This window comes from Ranitomeya variabilis, chromosome 5 (assembly GCF_051348905.1).
Source record: "Ranitomeya variabilis isolate aRanVar5 chromosome 5, aRanVar5.hap1, whole genome shotgun sequence".
Classification (NCBI taxonomy): Eukaryota; Metazoa; Chordata; class Amphibia; order Anura; family Dendrobatidae; genus Ranitomeya; species Ranitomeya variabilis.
Genome location: NC_135236.1, coordinates 442,830,573 through 442,847,901, shown reverse-complemented (window position 1 = coordinate 442,847,901; position 17,329 = coordinate 442,830,573). Strand labels below are relative to the sequence as shown.

The 17,329-nt window shown below is 43.6% G+C and overlaps 1 protein-coding gene across 2 annotated transcripts in view; it reads left to right on the top strand.

The window, feature by feature from the left end:
* Positions 1-17,329, top strand: part of LOC143776220 (monocarboxylate transporter 2-like) — a 208,429-nt gene that overhangs the window by 20,089 nt on the left and 171,011 nt on the right. The window contains exon 1 of one of the 2 annotated variants that reach the window (XM_077265376.1): positions 6,541-6,714. The exons of the other annotated variant lie outside the window; for it this stretch is intronic. The gene's annotated coding sequence lies outside the window, so the exon portion shown is untranslated. Of the gene's footprint in view, positions 1-6,540; positions 6,715-17,329 lie in introns of those variants that run through there. 2 annotated transcript variants of the gene reach the window in all.

The window sequence follows — 17,329 nt, the reverse complement described above, 5'->3', positions numbered from 1 at the left end:
TCCAAAAACGCACAATCAGGCATCTGGCCGCCGTAAGGATATGTTGCAATAATCTATTGGAAAGTTTGCCCATACCCGGCGCCCCGTGACCCAGGAGAAGCACCAGCGGGTTTAGTTCTATATCTGTATGCAATACCTTGTCAATGAGGGACTTAGCTTGACCCCAAAAAGGCACAATTTTTGGGCATGACCAGAATATGTGCATGAGGGACCCAGTGCTTCCTCCACATCTCCAACAGGAGGGAGGGACAGAGGGATTCAGTCCATGCAGAAACTCTGGAGTGTGATACCAGTGCATTAGTATCTTAGAGATATTTTCTCTATAGAGAGTACACACTGACGATTTTGCGGCATTCCTCCAAATGACAGACCACTCTCGGGGAGAAATACGCCGCTCCAGGGCGGCCTCCCACTTGCGCATGTATAGAAAAGATTCACCAGACCCATCCCATGGATCCGATAGAAGGTTATAAATTTCTGAGATCAGACCCCTGGTGTTCACGCCTCTCCTGCAAATTTTCTCGAAATCCGTGGGGATCGAAGCTCCCGCTTTACCATATAGGGAGTTAGCAAAATCTCTGATTTGTAGGTATTGAAAGAATTCCCTGTTGGAAATCGAGAAATGTTGCTTAAGATAATCAAAGGAGTGAATCTCCATGGTCTCCCCATCTATAATATCCGCAAATCTAAATAGGTCTGCTTTAAGCCAAGGGTGAACCATAGGAGACTCTAAACTGCTTGGGAGCTGTGGATGATAGATGAAGGACACAAGGGGGGAGCAAGGTGACATGAGGGCGAATCTCCGTGTGCAGGTATTCCAAATGTCATGGGTGAACTGCATGGGGCCTAAAAGGGGCGGAAAGGACTTACATTGTGCTGGCGACCATAAAAGAGAGTTAGGGTGTATTGGGGCAAGCCATAATTTCTCTATTTCATTCCACTTGCTGTAGGCCCATAGGGATGTCCAGCAGGGGATTCTCCTCAGGTGAGTAGCCCAGTAGTAATTAAGAATATTTGGCACAGAAAGCCCTCCCCTGGTCTTATGAGCTGTGAGAACCTCCTTAGCCACTCTATGGCGCTTTTGTTGCCATATGAACCTAATAATAGCCGCCTGAAGGGACTTCAATTCCGAGACCGGAACTCCAACTGGGAGGGTCTCAAAGGCGTAGATCAATCTGGGTAAAAGGCTCATTTTTACCGCCGCTATCCGACCCATCCACGAGAGAGGGAGTGATTGCCATTTAGTCAGGCGGGCTTTTGATTCTTTAAAGAGGGAGGGGAAATTTAGTTTGTAGAGGGTCTCATATGAGGACGTAATATTCACCCCCAGATATTTCACAGCATCCTGTTTCCACCTGAATTTAAAATTCAGGCGTAGGTGGTCCCATACCTCAGGGGGGATGTTAAGCGGCATAGCCTCCGTGGGGCTTATAATCTAATTCGTATTCGTGAAGGAGACGAATGGAAGACTGCTTTTAATACCCCTAACGGTCACTATGAGTACTTAGTAATGCCATTCGATCTCTGTAATGCTCCTGTAGTCTTTCAGGATTTCGTGAATGACAACTTTCAGGAGATGTTATCCACATCTGTGGTGTTATATCTGGATGACATTTTAATCTATTCTCCAGATATCGACTCACTGTAGGGATGTATGTAGGGACTTTGAACTACTACGCGCAAATTCCCTTTATGCCAAACTCGAGAAGTGTATGTTTGAGCAGGAGTACCTACAATACCTGGGGTATATCATCTCTTCCCAGGGCCCAGCTATGGATCCTGCCAAGCTGGAGTCGGTATTGAACTGGCAGGATCCTCATTCTCTTAAAGCGGTGCAGCGCTTTATGGGATTCATTAACTATTACCGCCAGTTCATCCCCCACTTCTCCCCTCTGGTGACTCCCTTGGTAGCCCTCACCAAGAAGGTAGCTAATCCTAAGCAGTGGTCTGAGGATGTCTCCAAGGCATTTACTACCCTGAAGGCCCATTTCACTAAGTGCCAGTTCTGCATCGTCCCGATGTTGATAAACCTTTTATCTTGGAGATGGATGCCTCCTCCAGTGGGGCTGGAGCAGTCCTATATCAAAAGGATGCTCAAGGTCAGAAACATCCATTTTTATTTTTCTCCTTATGCAAATTGCCTCTTCAGAGAAAAAGAGGACTTAAACTCTATAGCGCCACCTGTTGGAAGTAACGATCCTACAAGTCACAATCAACACTTCAACGAGTCATGCAATATGACTTAGGATAAAAGCCAAATCAGTATCTCAATTTGCAGACACAGTGTTTCAGGCTGTTGGATCTCGTCAGTGCGAAGCATGAGAACTAATTTGGCTAGATGAGAGGCTCTGGACTGGGGTCTAAGGGGCACTGAAGAGGCAATTTGCATATTATATTTCCCAGAGAAGCATTGCATGGCGAATAAGCATCCTTACCTTGACAAGCCAGAGCTGGTATGTCACTCTCCATAAGGAGAAACGTTGCCCCTTAGACCCCATCTTTTTCTCCAAGACCTTTTCTCCTGCGGAGAGGAATTATTCCATTGGGGACATGGAACTGCTCGCCATGAGGCTGGCCTTTGCGGAGTGAAGACATGTCCTGGAGGAAGCTAGGCATCCCTTTAAGGTCTTTATGGACCATAAAAAACTGCTTTACCTCCAGATAGCCCTGCGGCTGAATTCTCACTAGGCTAGGTGGTCCCTATTCTTCTCCCGGTTCAATTTTGCCATTCATTTTTTGTCTGGGGAGAATATACGTGCCGATGCCTTGTCCCATTCAGTAGTTTCACCCGAGGATGGAGACAAGCCACGTTTGATAGTCCCTTCAGAGGGTGTTCGAACTGTGTCCCTGGTGTCCCTTGAGCAGGTACCTCCAGGCAAATCGTATGTACCACCCAATCTGCACCCAGAGGTACTCTCATGGGCACACATCTCCAAATTGGGTGGTCATTTCAGCATCAAGAGGACTACCAAGTTGCTTGAGAGGTCTTATTCGTGGCCTCGGATGGCTTGTGACATCAGGGATTACGTGCAAGCCTGTGTATCGTGTGCCAGGAATCGGTCTTCCAGGCAGAGGTCTGCGGGCTTGCATGTATTTCAGATTCATGGGATGCCTGACAAGATTGTCAGTGACCGGGGCCCTCAGTTCATGTCTCGTTTTTGGAGGGAGCTTTGCCGCCTGCTCAATATTGAGCTCAATTTGTCTTTCAGGTATCATCCCGAAATGAATGGGCTGGTGGAAAGGACCAATCAGACTCTGGTCACTTATCTATGGGCATTTTGTGTCCGCCAGGCATGACAACTGGTCGTGTTTACTGCCGTGGGTAGAGTTTGCCCTAAACGATGCCATCTCTGACTCCACGGGACAGACTCAGTTTATCTTAAACTACGGTCAGCATTCGTGCCTTCCTGTGTCCATGCCCTTTTCGTCTTCTGACCCAAGGGTGGTGGACTGGGCTGTGGAGGCTTGTGATATCTGGGACCGCACACAGGATGCAACTAAAGTGTCTGAGGAGAGAATGAAGGCTTCTGCCAATGCACATTGTCATCCTGCCAATGTCTTTGCCCCGAGAAGTGTGGTGAGGTTGTCATCTCATAGCATCAGGTTGCGTGCGGAGTCCACTAAATTTGCTCCTTGCTATTTAGGTCCTTTCAAGGTTCTTGAGCAGGTGAATCATGTAGTTTATCGCCTCAGTCTTCCACCACACTTGAACATCACTGACACTTTTCATGTGTCTCTTTTGAAACCCGTGTATATGGCCAGGTTTTCAGGGACTTCTGGGAGTTCAGATAGGTGAACGCTATTGTTAGGTTCAATGTGGTGCGTGGTAAAAAGTTTTACTTGGTCAACTGGAAGGGTCATGGACCAGGGAGTCTGTTGAGTACATTGGTGCCCCTCAGCTTATTGCGGCCTTCGAACATGGCAAAGGTCGCTGGGGGGACGCTAGCAGGGGGTAATGTTAAGTTTCGGGATTGTCCTGCTGCATGGGATAGATCCCAAGTCTTATCTGCCTCTGCGGTCTCCCATTTTGACTCGGCCCCTGCAGGTTCTGCTCAGCATAGATATCGGTCCCAGCGTCTTGCTGAGGTTCACAGTGTTCATTACTGCTGGTTCTCCAGCCAAGTCTATGGCAATTAGTGATAGGCAGCTGAATCTTGATGCTCTGGAGTCTAAGTCAGAAATCACCTTACTGAGCATATCCATGATATGGCATCTTCTTATTGTTGGTTGGACGTCTCCTGCTCTGTTGATGTGGCAGCTCTGGATTGGCCAGCAGACAATATCTCAGCCGACTGGGTGAGAGTGTTTGGGGTGGAGACTTTTGTATAAAAGATCCCCAATGGCGCAGGCGGACGTGCTAGTATCATTTATGTAAGGCTATGTAAATGGAGACTCTACCACTCTGTCTGCATGTATTATGTGTCCTTCTAGTTTCGGGACTGTACACGTAAGCAGGCAGCTAGCATCAGGGGTGGTAATCAGCCATTTGGCTTAGCATCTGTTACCTACATGTGTGCGGTTAGCACAGTAAAGTCTCAGAGCAAGCTCAACCCTAGTCTGGGTATTATACGCAGCATCTGTTTAGTTTCCGTGTACGATTGACACGATTTGGTTGCAGTGCTAGTTCTTTCCATATGCTTTAGTCCTGTGAAGTTTAACAGGGCACTGCACTTAGTAATCTTCTGTTCAGTACTGTTCTGGTAATTAACACAGCAGGGTACTCTGTGTTCCGTTCACACTGTGTGGCCTTAACTCAGTGTGCACGAGCAATCGCTCACTGATGCGCTTCCACCATTGTTCACTAGCAGCAGTTTTCCATCTCTGCACGGTGGACAATGGGCTGCAATTACACTTTATTACTTATATTTATTTAGTGCAATCCGCCAACCCTAACAACAAGTAACCTAATTTACTTAATAGATTCAGAAATTCTGCAACATCAAAAATTCACCAAATGCTCATTGTGGGAACAAAAATGTATTTTTGCACATGCAAATTAGGTCTTCTCGGTGTATGGCCAAGAGTTCAAGGCACTTGTCACGGGGCAATAATGGGAAAACAGGTGATGAGGAATCTGGGCCCCTGAACTGCCCCTCAGGCTACGGGGAGCTCTGTCTTTCCTTAACTTGGGGGTACCCTTGAAGGTAGGGAGGCCCAAGTCATCGACCTGTCCCTATCTCCTGTTAAACCCTGAGTTAAACCCCCAACCCCCACACCATGAGGTTTAAAAATGTAAACAGCACCACAAAGCAAATAAACAAGATGACACAATGTGAGAGTGAGGGGAACACAATACCAAAAGGGGAATGCACAAACAACAAAGGGACAAGGTAACAAAAACTCAGCACTTAGCTTGTGCACACCACTGCTAAACTCCACCCCACAGATAGCACAGCAATAGGACTCGAAACTCCAGACTTGACTGACACCAGGGAGCTGTTCCTGCTAGGTTGGTCTCCAGAAAGGACCTGTATCATCATCAGTCAGCTGATGCACCAGGTGACCTTTTAAAAGATGTGGGAGTGGTCACCAGCTGCATCAGCTGACCCAGCAACACTGCAGTAACACCAGATTGCCAGCGGGGAAAAACTGCATTTAACCCCCAATGGCCTGAAAGGAAAAAAGTTTTAATGTGTGTGGAACCAGAGCTGCCACAAATCCAAAAATGGATCGTCACAGCACTGTTCCACCCTATCATCAACATGTGCACACCTTTCCTTTGCTTGATTGACAGCACTCGCTTGCCCACAGTGAGTGCTGTGTGAATTGAGTCCCCTTCATTGCACATCCGCACTGACACTGCAGGAGCCTAGCAAGCACCAGTTGCCCTGTGCTAGTGCATGCTTACTCTCATTACAGCACCATGGAATTAATGGTGCTATATAAACAAATAATAATAATAATTCCTCACTCACTACTGTGCTATCCAATGTGCAGCGAGCAGGTGCAGCAATCAGCAGAGAGGAATAAGTGCACGCCTGCACTGACATTGTGCTCGCACCTGTTCCGCTACTGCAGTGTCAGTGCTCATGTGCAGGGCCTTCATTCAAATAAGGAAGCTCACTCTGAACTGGAAATATCATTTCCAAACTGCTTGAGGGGGTGGAACAGTGCAATGAACCTTTGACTTCGCCCCGTCTTTAGTGAAGAGCCTCATTTGCACATGTAATAAAGCCATTTACAATTAAAGAAGATTAATCAATGCTGCAGGTATCAATTTTTATAGGAGCTAATTTCCCTACAGATCTGTATAAGTAGTTCAAATTAAAAGTTGAGGGTGATAGACTCCTTTAAATAATAACTATAGCTACATGTTGGATTATGGGGGCACAGTTTCATGGCCAAGTATATGCAGATTACAGAATGAAATGATTTTGACAGCTTGGCCTTGATATATGAATATATAAAGGTAATTTCTGTACTTATAAATCACATGTACTGTGTAACTTAAGAAGGAATGCGATGTCTTTTCTTCAATCCAGCTAATAGGTTTGCATTAGCTTTGAGATATACAAGTTCAATGTGAAATCTGCAGTAAAGGTCATTCTCTTAATAATAGTTTAGCACTTTAATGGAAACAATGAACAGGGGTGTGAGTGATAGCAACCAATGAGCAGCACGAGAGAGTGCAATGAATTGGACGCACTCTTCTTACTGTGACTCTGTGCCCTATAGGACATTTCAGGGATATCCTTGTTCCTGCTCCATTACCAGGTGCTGTATTGTTTGATTTCTTAAAGTTTAACTCTTGTAATGCGGCAAATATAAGATGTGGTTTACTATGTTCTGTTACCTTGTTCTCTACATTCGTACACAGTGAGAAATCAGCTGCAAGCAATTCTGTCTATGTATTTCTCAGCTATTGTACAGTCAGTGGTGCATACTGTTACTGTTATATCATGTTACAGGCTGTCGTTCTTTTTGTCTCTTTAAATATGAGAGTATTTTTCATATATACCATATGAAATATTGGTACAAATATTAGAAGATATATATATATATATATATATATATATATATATATATATATATATATATATATATACAGTATATTTGCTGCTATGTGCAAATGTTTGAGGTAGCCGTGGAAAGAATGCTGCTAAGTAAGGATGATTTCACAAATAGAAGTGTAATAGTTTATTTTTAACAATTAACAAATGAACCGAATCTAAATCAAATCAATATTTGGTGTGACTGCCCTTTGCCTTCAACACAGCATAAAAGCATGAATTCCTCTAGGAACACTTGCACACAGTTCTTGAAGGCACTCGGCAGGGAGATTGTCCCAAATATCTTGGGGAACTAGTCACACATCTTCTGTGCATGTAGACTTGTACAAATCCTGACGTTTCTTCATGTAATCCAAGACAGATTTGATTATGTTGAGTGCAGGGTTCAGTTGGGATTACATCATCACTTCCAGGACTCCTTGTTCTTCTCTACACTGAAGATAGTTCTTAATGACATTGTATGTTTGTGGATTTTGTCCTGTTGCAGAATAAATTTGTAGCCAGTCATACACCTCCCTGCTTGTATTGCATTACAGATTAGTATCTTCTTGTATTTCTCAGCATTGAGGACACCACTAATAATGAACAAATCTCCAATTCCATTAGCTTAAATGCAGGCACAAACTTAGAAAGCGCCTCCACCATCCTTTACTGTTACCTGCACACACTTATTACTGTAAGGGTATGTGCGCACGTTGAGTATTTGCTTGCTGAAATTTCTACAAGGGTTCTGAATCTCTTGGCAGCAAAAACACTTCCGCCAAAATGCATGTTTTGGTGCGTTTTTGCCACGATTTTGTATGTGCTGTCTGGATGCTTTTTTGTACAGCAATGGAGTCATTTTTTAGCTATTTGAAAAAAAAGTTTTGTGATGTAATTTCTTGGTTCAATGCCACCTTTTTCATTCTGATGCAGGGTGGCATCAGGCTAATGGGATTAGGGCTTGGTGTCAGCAGCTGTCATTGACCCAAAGCCCTAAGTTTAGTAATGAAAAGGTGTCAGCTAGACACCCTCATTATTAAGCCAGTAAATAAACACAAACACACACAAATACACATTGTAATCAGCCTATGTAGGAGCCTTAACAGAATGAACCTACATTAGGTGAAACCAAACAACTGTTAATTTAAAAAAAAAAAATTGCACGGGCTCCCATGTAATTTTCATAACCAGCAGAGGGAAAACCGACAGCTGTGGGCTGATGTTAATATTCTGGGAAGGAGCCAATAGCCTTGAAGGTTCCCAGACTATTATTATCAGTTCACAGACATTTGCTTAGCCTTTACTGGCTTGTTTACAGGAGGACCCGAGAAAAAAATTGACATAGAGTCCAACAATAAAATATAACCAGCAAGGCTAGGCAGACAGCTGCAGGTTGACATTAATAGGAAGGGGTCATGTATATTGGCCGCCTCCAAGACTAAAAACATCAGCTCTCAGCAGCCCCAGAAAAGGCACATCTATAAAATGCTCCACTTTGCTTCACTTTTGCCACTTGCCCTGGTGCAGTGGCAAGTGGGGTAATGGTGGGGGGTTCATGTTACCTTTGTATTGTCAGGTGACATCAAGGCCACAGATCAGTAATGGAGAGGCATCTATATGTCACCCCCATTACTAACCCCATAGTGATATTATAAAAAACACACGCAGAATAAAGTCCTTTATCTGAAATAATGACACATTTCTTTAATGAATCTAAATAAAACCATACTCCCCAAATGCGTAAATAGTGTTTCAACCTACAAATTAAATGTTGATCATTATCACCTGTGTGGTATAATTGGCTACTCATACACCTGGGTATAACCCTACAGTATACCTGACTTTGTGCAAGAGTACCTAGGATGGTAACAGCAAATATTCATCTGATTTAGATTTCTCATTTGTTAATTCACTTTCCATTTTGTGAACTGATAAAAACTGATAAAAATATGTTGCACAATACTAATATAGAGATGTATATACTTCATATATATTTTATATACCCTGGGTTCTATGGTACATGGCATTGTGCTCTCCCACATACTCCAATAACCGTATTTTTCCGACCATAAGACACTCTTTTTTTCCTCCAAATTTGGGAGGAAAGTGTGGGTGCGTCTTATGGTCGGGATGTAGCATGTGGGGAGGGGGGCGGCAGCGAGTGGGATCGCACTGTTATCCCACTTCAGGAGGCAGAAAAATGTCCCCACTGCCCGGAATCAGCGCTGGGGAAACCACATGGTCCCAATAATTAAGTGCAGTGAATATTCATTAGCCGCTTCCCCGCCCACCTATCAGCTGAGCTGTGAGCAGCAAATGAATACTGCACTTAAGCAGGGACACACATGGTTTCCTCAGTGCTGGATTCCTGCAGCAGCTGGGGAGATCTGTGTGTCCGGGGGAAGAGGAGGCAGCAGCAGCAGGGGCCAGGGGAGAGGAGATTGCTGCCTACCTGCCTGGGCTGGACACTGAGTGCTGTGCACAAGGAGGACCTGTGTGATGTCAGAAGTGGGCAGGCTGGAGCCTCACATGGCAGCTCAGAACCCTCCCTCTTCTTGACATCATCACAGGTCCTTCAGACTCCCCACTAGAATCTGCAGGCTTCCTCTTATAACCTGTGCTGTGGAAAGGCAACAAGAGGGAGGGCTCTGTGTGTGCAGTCATGGGATGCTTTTACCTCACCACAGTGAGGCTGGCAGCCACAATTAAGAGGTTAGTCTTTACAAAACACAATAAAGCACTCTGCCACTCCCAGCATGTCATAGGATCTGCAGGACATGCTGGGAGTTATAGTTCTCCCATGGGATTTTAAAGCAGCACTCCAGTGTTATTTTGCAGTGCTGGAGTGGTGCTTTCAGTATAAGCCCTGTGCCCCCATTCTTATACTCACCCTCCAGCATCTTCATATAGTACTGCACAGACACCACACTGGTCCCGCAGCTTCCAACATAATAACATACTATTATATGTGGTGTTATTATATATAATAGTATGTTATTTATGGTATTAAATATTTTACCACATTTTTTTGCTTCAAATATTTTTTTCCCTATTTTCCACCTCTAAAACCTGGGTGCGCCTTATAGTCCGGTGCGTCTTATAGTCCGAAAAATACGGTACCTGTTTCCGACACCCTGAATAGTATGCATCCTCTACAGCCAACCTTGCCATAGAGACTTATTTGATAGGCTGTAAGTCTGGGCATTGTGAATACCTCTGTTTAGTTCTGATTCTGTCATACTATTATAGAGCTATGTTCACACACACAGATTTGACATCTGTTTCCAGATATGCTTCTTTTTTGGGTAGTTTTTGGAGAATCTTTTCTTTTTCTTAGTTGTTTTCTGACTTTCTTCTCATGTGAACAGCAAAGTGGATTTCCCTTAGGAATTAATAGGAAGGGTTTTCCAAGAGTTTTTTAAAGGGCTATTAATACTGAAATTTTGAATTTTGAACATATGACCGAATGAAAGGAATAAGAGTTGCCTAATTCATAAAGAGTTGCACACTACTTAATGAATTAAGGCATGTTCACACGTTCAGCATTTGCATTAGACAAATCTGCTGCAAATACTGATGTGTTGGTAGAAAAAGCCCTGTGTTAAATGCGCACGTTTTGTACATGCATAAGGATACAGTCACACCGGTGACAAATCTTTCATGTGAGAGAATCAGTCCGATTACACTAATGACACTTGGCTCAAAGTCTCATCAGAGATTGAGCTGATTGTCATCTTACTTTGATCTGATTTTCTCGCATGAGAGAATCGCAGCACGGGTGTGGAGAAGATGGAGAACTTAATTTCGCCATCTTCTGCTTTGTTTCCGTGTCAATAGATGTTGAACTGCACTCAGCTGACATCCGAGTGCAGTTCGATGTTTCACACGAACCCATAGATTTGTTTCCAAGTATTGAAGCCACTCACAGCATGCTGCTGTTCTTTTCGCATGAGAAAATAATGGGTGATCTGTACTGCCCCGTAGTATAACATTGGACTGAGCGCTATCCGATAAAACATTGCGCAGCACTCGGCCGTGTTATATCGCAGTGTGAATAAGCCCTTATTGATTCTTTTTTTCACCAGAATGGGTGAAAAATGCTGAAAGAATTGACATGCTGCACAGATGAAACTGCTTCCGCTACCAGTGTTCTCCAGTGCACAGAAACCTTGCACTACACAAGCAGCAGTGACTCGCCTGCACCAGCACAATGGGAATGTGAGGCCTATAGAAGGCAAGAACATTGAAGAGGAACGACGGCACAGGGACTGCGCAGGCATGAGACTTCCGGAGAAGCACCCAATGTCACAGGCACAGGACAGACATTCATGGGCACAGGACAGAGTGGCTCTGTAGGAAGTGATACATAGGATAATGAAGTGCAGAGGCACAGTTATCTTCCAGGCAACGTCCTCCCCATAGTCTAGAAGAGGTCATTTACATAAAGTGACAAAAGATGATTTCTCAACAACAAGGCATCTGATATGAGACACACAGGAAGGACTGCTTTCAGCATTCTATAACCTGTATCTCCATATTAACTGTTTAGGTAGGTCAAATGTGGCAACAGATTCCCTTGACCCCTTAACGACCTCCAATACGCCTTTTACCAGTAACAATTAAGGGTACTTATGCCTCAGCACCGCTTTATAATCGCACGGAGAAATAAGTGTACTAGTAAGGTAAGGGGGAGATGGATAAAATCACCTCACAAGTCTTCATTAGATTCCAAGGTCCATCTATGCACGGAGCCGCCCTGATCAAAGGAGTAGTCAAATTGCAAGCAGAAAAAAAGGATTGTTTTCAGCGTAGAAATTCATATGAATAAAACTTTATTTTTATTTAGAATTTTCTTAACAACATGGCCTCAGGCTTGTACAAGTTATAAGGTCCCTGGTAAACTACCGACGTGTTTCGACCTACGACTCATGAGAAATAAATAAGTGTATAGCGCCCCCCGGAGCCGGAATTTCTCCAGGGTCTCGGGGGGGTAGCTGAGACTCCAGAGAACATGATTTGGGTCAGTTTTTACCGACCCCAGTGTTGCGATTGTTAACAGAATAACGACCGCAAAAAAAAGTCTGATTTCCCATTTAATTTCTATCCCCTCTGGTGTGATCGCACATCAGAGGAGAGAGAAATGGGGTCCCCCATTCCCCCATTAGCTCTGGAGTTTCTGCATCCCCCCCGTGAAGTCTGCAATTATGACTCTCCCCCTGTGAAGTCCCCCGCCAGCATCTTCTTTCGGGAAGAAAATGGCGGGCACATGCGCTGTGCGCCCACCAAGATATGCCGGCCGACACCCGGCAACAATAGAAAATTTTTCCTATTGGTTCATTTTGAGCACTGGGATAGACACTATCACAGTGATCAAAATAAAAAAAATAGTAAATCAAATTCCCCTTTATCACCCCTTAGTTAGGTAAACATAAGAAAATAAAAAAAATGTATTTATTTCCTTTATTCCATTAGGGTTAGGGTTGTGCTAAAGTTAGGGTTGGGCTAGGATTGGGTTGTATTTATGGTTGGTATTACTGTTAGGGTTGGGATTAGGGTTAGGGGTGTGTTGGATTAGGGTTGTGGTTAGAATAATGGGGGTTCCACTGTTTAGGTACATCAGGTGGTCTCCAAACGCGACATGGCGCCACCATAGATTCCAGCCAATTTTGTGCTCAAAAAGTCAAACGGTGCTCCCTCCCTTCTGAGCCGTGCCGTGCACCCAAACAGTGGTTTTCCTCCACATATGGGGCATCGGCGAACTCAGGAGAAATTGCACAACAAATATAGCGGTCCATTTGCTCCTGATACCTTTGTAAAATAAAAAAAAATTGGTTCCAATGTAAAAATTTTTGTGAAAAAAATTAAATATTCATTTTTTTCCTTCTACACTGCTTTAGTTTTCGTGAAGCACCTGAAGGGTTAATAAACTTCTTGAATGTGGTTTTGAGTACGTTGAGGGGTGCAGTATTTAGAATGGTGTCACTTTTGGGTATTGTCTGCTATATTGACCCCCCAAACTCACTTCAAATGTGAGGTGGTCCCTAAAAAAATGGTTTTGTAAATTTTGTTGGAAAAATGAGAAATCGCTGGTCAACTTTTAACCCTTATAACATCCTAAGAAAAAAATGATGTTTCCAAAATTGTGCTGATGTAAATTTGACATGTGGGAAATGTTATTTATTAACTATTTTGGGTGACACCACTCTCTGATCTAAGGGTACAAAATTTAAAAGTTTGAAACTTGCAAAACTTTCAAACTTTTTGCCAAATTTCCATTTTTTTCACAAATAAACGCAAGTCATATCAAAGAAACTTTGCCATTAGCATGAAGTACAATATGTCACGAAAAACTTCTCAGAATCAGTCGGATACGTTGAAGCGTTCCAGAGTTATTACCTCATAGGCTATGTGCACACGTCAGGATTTTCTGCAGAATTTTCCTGAAAAAAAACGGACTTTTACTGCAGGAAATCCGCATGCTTTTTTTGCATTTTTTTCGCTTTTTTCACGTGTTTTTTGGGCGTTTTTGACGGAGCTTCCCAAAGCATTAAATAGCGGCAAAAACACAAAAAATCCACAAAATTAATGAACATTCTGCGTTTACTGAGATGCGTTTTTTTCTCGGAAAAAAGCGCATCATGTGCACAAAAATTGCAGAATGCATTAAAAATGATGGTATGCTTATTTATGCGTTTTTTTAAGCGTTTTTTCCGCGGAAAACGGTCGATAGAACGCAAAAAAAAAGCGAAAAATCCTGAACGTGTGCACAAAGTGACAGTGGTCAGAATTGTAAGAACAGGCTCGGTCATTAAGTACCAAATTGGCTCTGTCACTAAGGGGTTAAGGTCACACTCTCTTTTAATAGGAAAGACTAAATATACTTCTCTTTTTATGTAATGTAGTTACTTATATGTATTTATTTAACCCCTTAATGACCAGAGGTATTTTTGGTTTTGCATTTTAATTTTTCGCTCACCTTTTCCCAGAGCCATAACTTTTTTACTCTTTAGTCAAAATGGCCATGTGTGGGCTTGTTTTTTGCAGGATGAGTTGTGCTTTTGAGCAACTCCATTGCTTTTACCATGTTGTGTACTCAGAAACAGGAACAAAAATTCCAAGTGCGGTGAAATTGCAAAAAAGTGCAATCCCACAGTTGTTTTTTGCTTTGCTCTTTTACTAGGTTCACTAAATGCTAAAACTGACCTGCCATTATGATTCTCTAGGTCATTATAATTTCACTAGATGGTAGCCCTATTCTAAAGCATCGGGTATTCTAGAATATGTATGTAGTTTATTTATGAAGATTTTCGAATAATACATTAAATACACAGGATTCAGCCGGCCGAGCGCGACCAATTAGTGAAGCGTGGTTCAAATCCTGCATCAATTCGCGGCCTGACTGCACCTGTCGCTGATTGTTCACGGCTGGCCACGTAGTATATAGCACAGCCACGTAGTATATAACAGCCCACATAGTAAATAGCACAGCCATGTAGTATATTGCACAGCCATGTAATATATAGCACAGCCACGTAGTGTATAGCACAGCCACGTAGTATATAACACAGCCCACGTAGTATATAACACAGCCAGGTAGTATATTGCACAGCCAAGTAGTATATTGCACAGCCCACGTAGTATATAATACAGCCACATAGTATATAGCACAGCCCACGTAGTATATAGCACAGCCCACGTAGTACATTGCACAGCCCACATAGTATATTGCACAGCCCACGTAGTATATTGCACAGCCCACGCAGTATATAACACAGCCACTTAGTATATAACACAGCCACGTAGTATATTGCACAGCCACGTAGTATATTGCACAGCCATGTAGTATATAACACAGCCCATGCAGTATATAACTGTTGTGAATTCCGTTCTCGGGCTCCATCCTGTGGTCGTGAATGGTACTTTGGTGAGTTCTGTCCTTGGACACCCTCTGGTGGCTTTGAGTGGAACTGCTGATCTTTGAGGTTGGCTTTCTCAGCTGCCCTCGTTTATTGCTGCTACTGGCTTCCCTATTTAACTCTGCCCAGGTCGTTAGTTTATGCCAGCTGTCAATGTCTCAGTACTGGTTCAGATCTCTCTTGGAATTCTCTGATGACCTGTCTACTCCAGCAGAAGCTAAGTCCTTGCTAGTCATTTGCTGTTCATTGGTTTTTGAATATATTTTTCAGTACATGCTATGTTTCTTGTCCAGCTTGCTATTATGATAGTTCCTTGCTAGCTGGAAGCTCTGGGGGTGCAGAGCTGCACCTCCACACCGTGAGTCGGTGTGGAGGTCTTTTTGCACACTCTGCGTGGTTTTTGTAGTTTTTTATACTGACCGCATAGTTCCCTTTCCTATCCTCTGTCTATTTAGAGAAGATTTGGCCTCCTTTGCAAAAATCTGTTTCATTCCTGTGTTTGTCAGTTGTCACTTCCCTCTTAACTCACAGTTAATATTTGTGGGGGGCTACCTTACTTTGGGGAATTTCTCTGAGGCAAGGTAGGCTGCTGTTTCTATCTTTAGGGGTAGTTAGCTCTTTGGCTGTGAAGAGGCGTCTAGGGAGTGTTAGGTACGCTCCATGGCTAATTCTAGTGTGTGTGATAGGATTAGGGATTGCGGTCAGTAGAGTTACCACCTCCTCAGAGCTTGTCCCAGGTTTTCTGTTTTAACCATCAGGTCATTTCGGGTGCTCCTAACCACCAGGTCCATAACAGTACAGCTGGCCTACAAAGTGTTAATGCATCTCAAAAGAGGGATAAGAGAAGTTCTGAGTCAATTTTTTTTTCTTTGCAGCTTGTTTTGTCTTCCTTTTCCCCTTAACCTCTGGGTGGTTCACGACTCAGGTGTAGATATGGATATTCAAGGTTTGTCCTCTTGTGTGGATTAACTCACTGCTAGGGTACAGAGTATTCAAGATTATGTAGTTCAGAATCTGATGTTAGAGCCTAGAATTCCAATTCCTGATTTGTTTTCTGGGGATAGATCTAAATTTTTGAATTTCAAAAATAATTGCAGACTGTTTCTTGCTCTGAAACCCTGCTCCTCTGGTGATCCCATTCAGCAAGTAAAGATTGTTATTTCTTTGTTGCGTGGTGACCCGCAAGACTGGGCATTCTCCCTTGAGCCAGGAAATCCTGCATTGCTTAATGTGGATGCATTTTTTCTGGCGCTTGGATTGCTTTATGACGAACCTAAGTCTGTGGATCAGGCAGAAAAGATCTTGCTGACTCTATGTCAGGGTCAGGATGAGGCAGAAGTATATTGCCAGAAGTTTAGAAAGTGGTCTGTGCTTACTCAATGGAATGAGTGTGCCCTGGCAGCAATTTTCAGAAAGGGTCTTTCTGAAGCCCTTAAGGATGTTATGGTGGGATTCCCCACGCCTGCTGGTCTGAATGAGTCTCAATGTCTTTGGCCATTCAGATTGATCGGCGTTTGCGCGAGCGCAAAGTTGTGCACCATTTGGCGGTGTCCTCTGAGCGGAGGCCTGAGCCTATGCAATGTGATAGGACTTTGACCAGAGCTGAACGGCAAGAACACAGACGTCAGAATGGGCTGTGTTTTTACTGTATTGACTCCTCTCATGCTATCTCTGATTGTCCTAAGCGCACTAAGAGGTTCGCTAGGTCTGTCACCATTAGTACTTTGCAGCCTAAATTTCTCTTATCTGTTACTCTGATTTGCTCACTGTCATCCTACGCTGTTATGGTATTTGTGGATTCGGGCGCTGCCCTGAACTTGATGGACTTGGAGATTGCCAGGCGCTGTGGTTTTTCCTTGGAGCCTTTGCAGAGTCCTATTCCCTTAAGGGGGATTGATGCTACGCCATTGGCCAAGAATAAACCTCAGTACTGGACTCAGCTGACCATGTACATGGCTCCCGCACATCAGGAAAATATTCGCTTTTTGGTGTTGCATAATTTGCATGATGTTGTCGTGTTGGGTTTGCCATGGTTACAGGTTCATAATCCAGTACTGGATTGGAAATCAATGTCTGTGTCTAGTTGGGGTTTTCAAGGGATACATGGTGATGTTCCTTTGATGTCAATTTCTTCTTCCACTCCTTCTGAAGTCCCTGAGTTTTTGTCAGATTACCAGGATGTATTTGATGAGCCCAAGTCCAGTGCCCTACCTCCTCATAGGGACTGTGATTGCGCTATTAATTTGATTCCTGGTAGTAAGTTCCCTAAGGGCCGATTGTTCAATTTATCTGTACCAGAACATGCTGCTATGCGGAGTTATGTAAAGGGAGTCCTTGGAGAAAGGGCATATTCGCCCGTCTTCGTCGCCATTGGGAGCAGGGTTCTTTTTTGTGGCCAAGAAGGATGGCTCTCTGAGACCC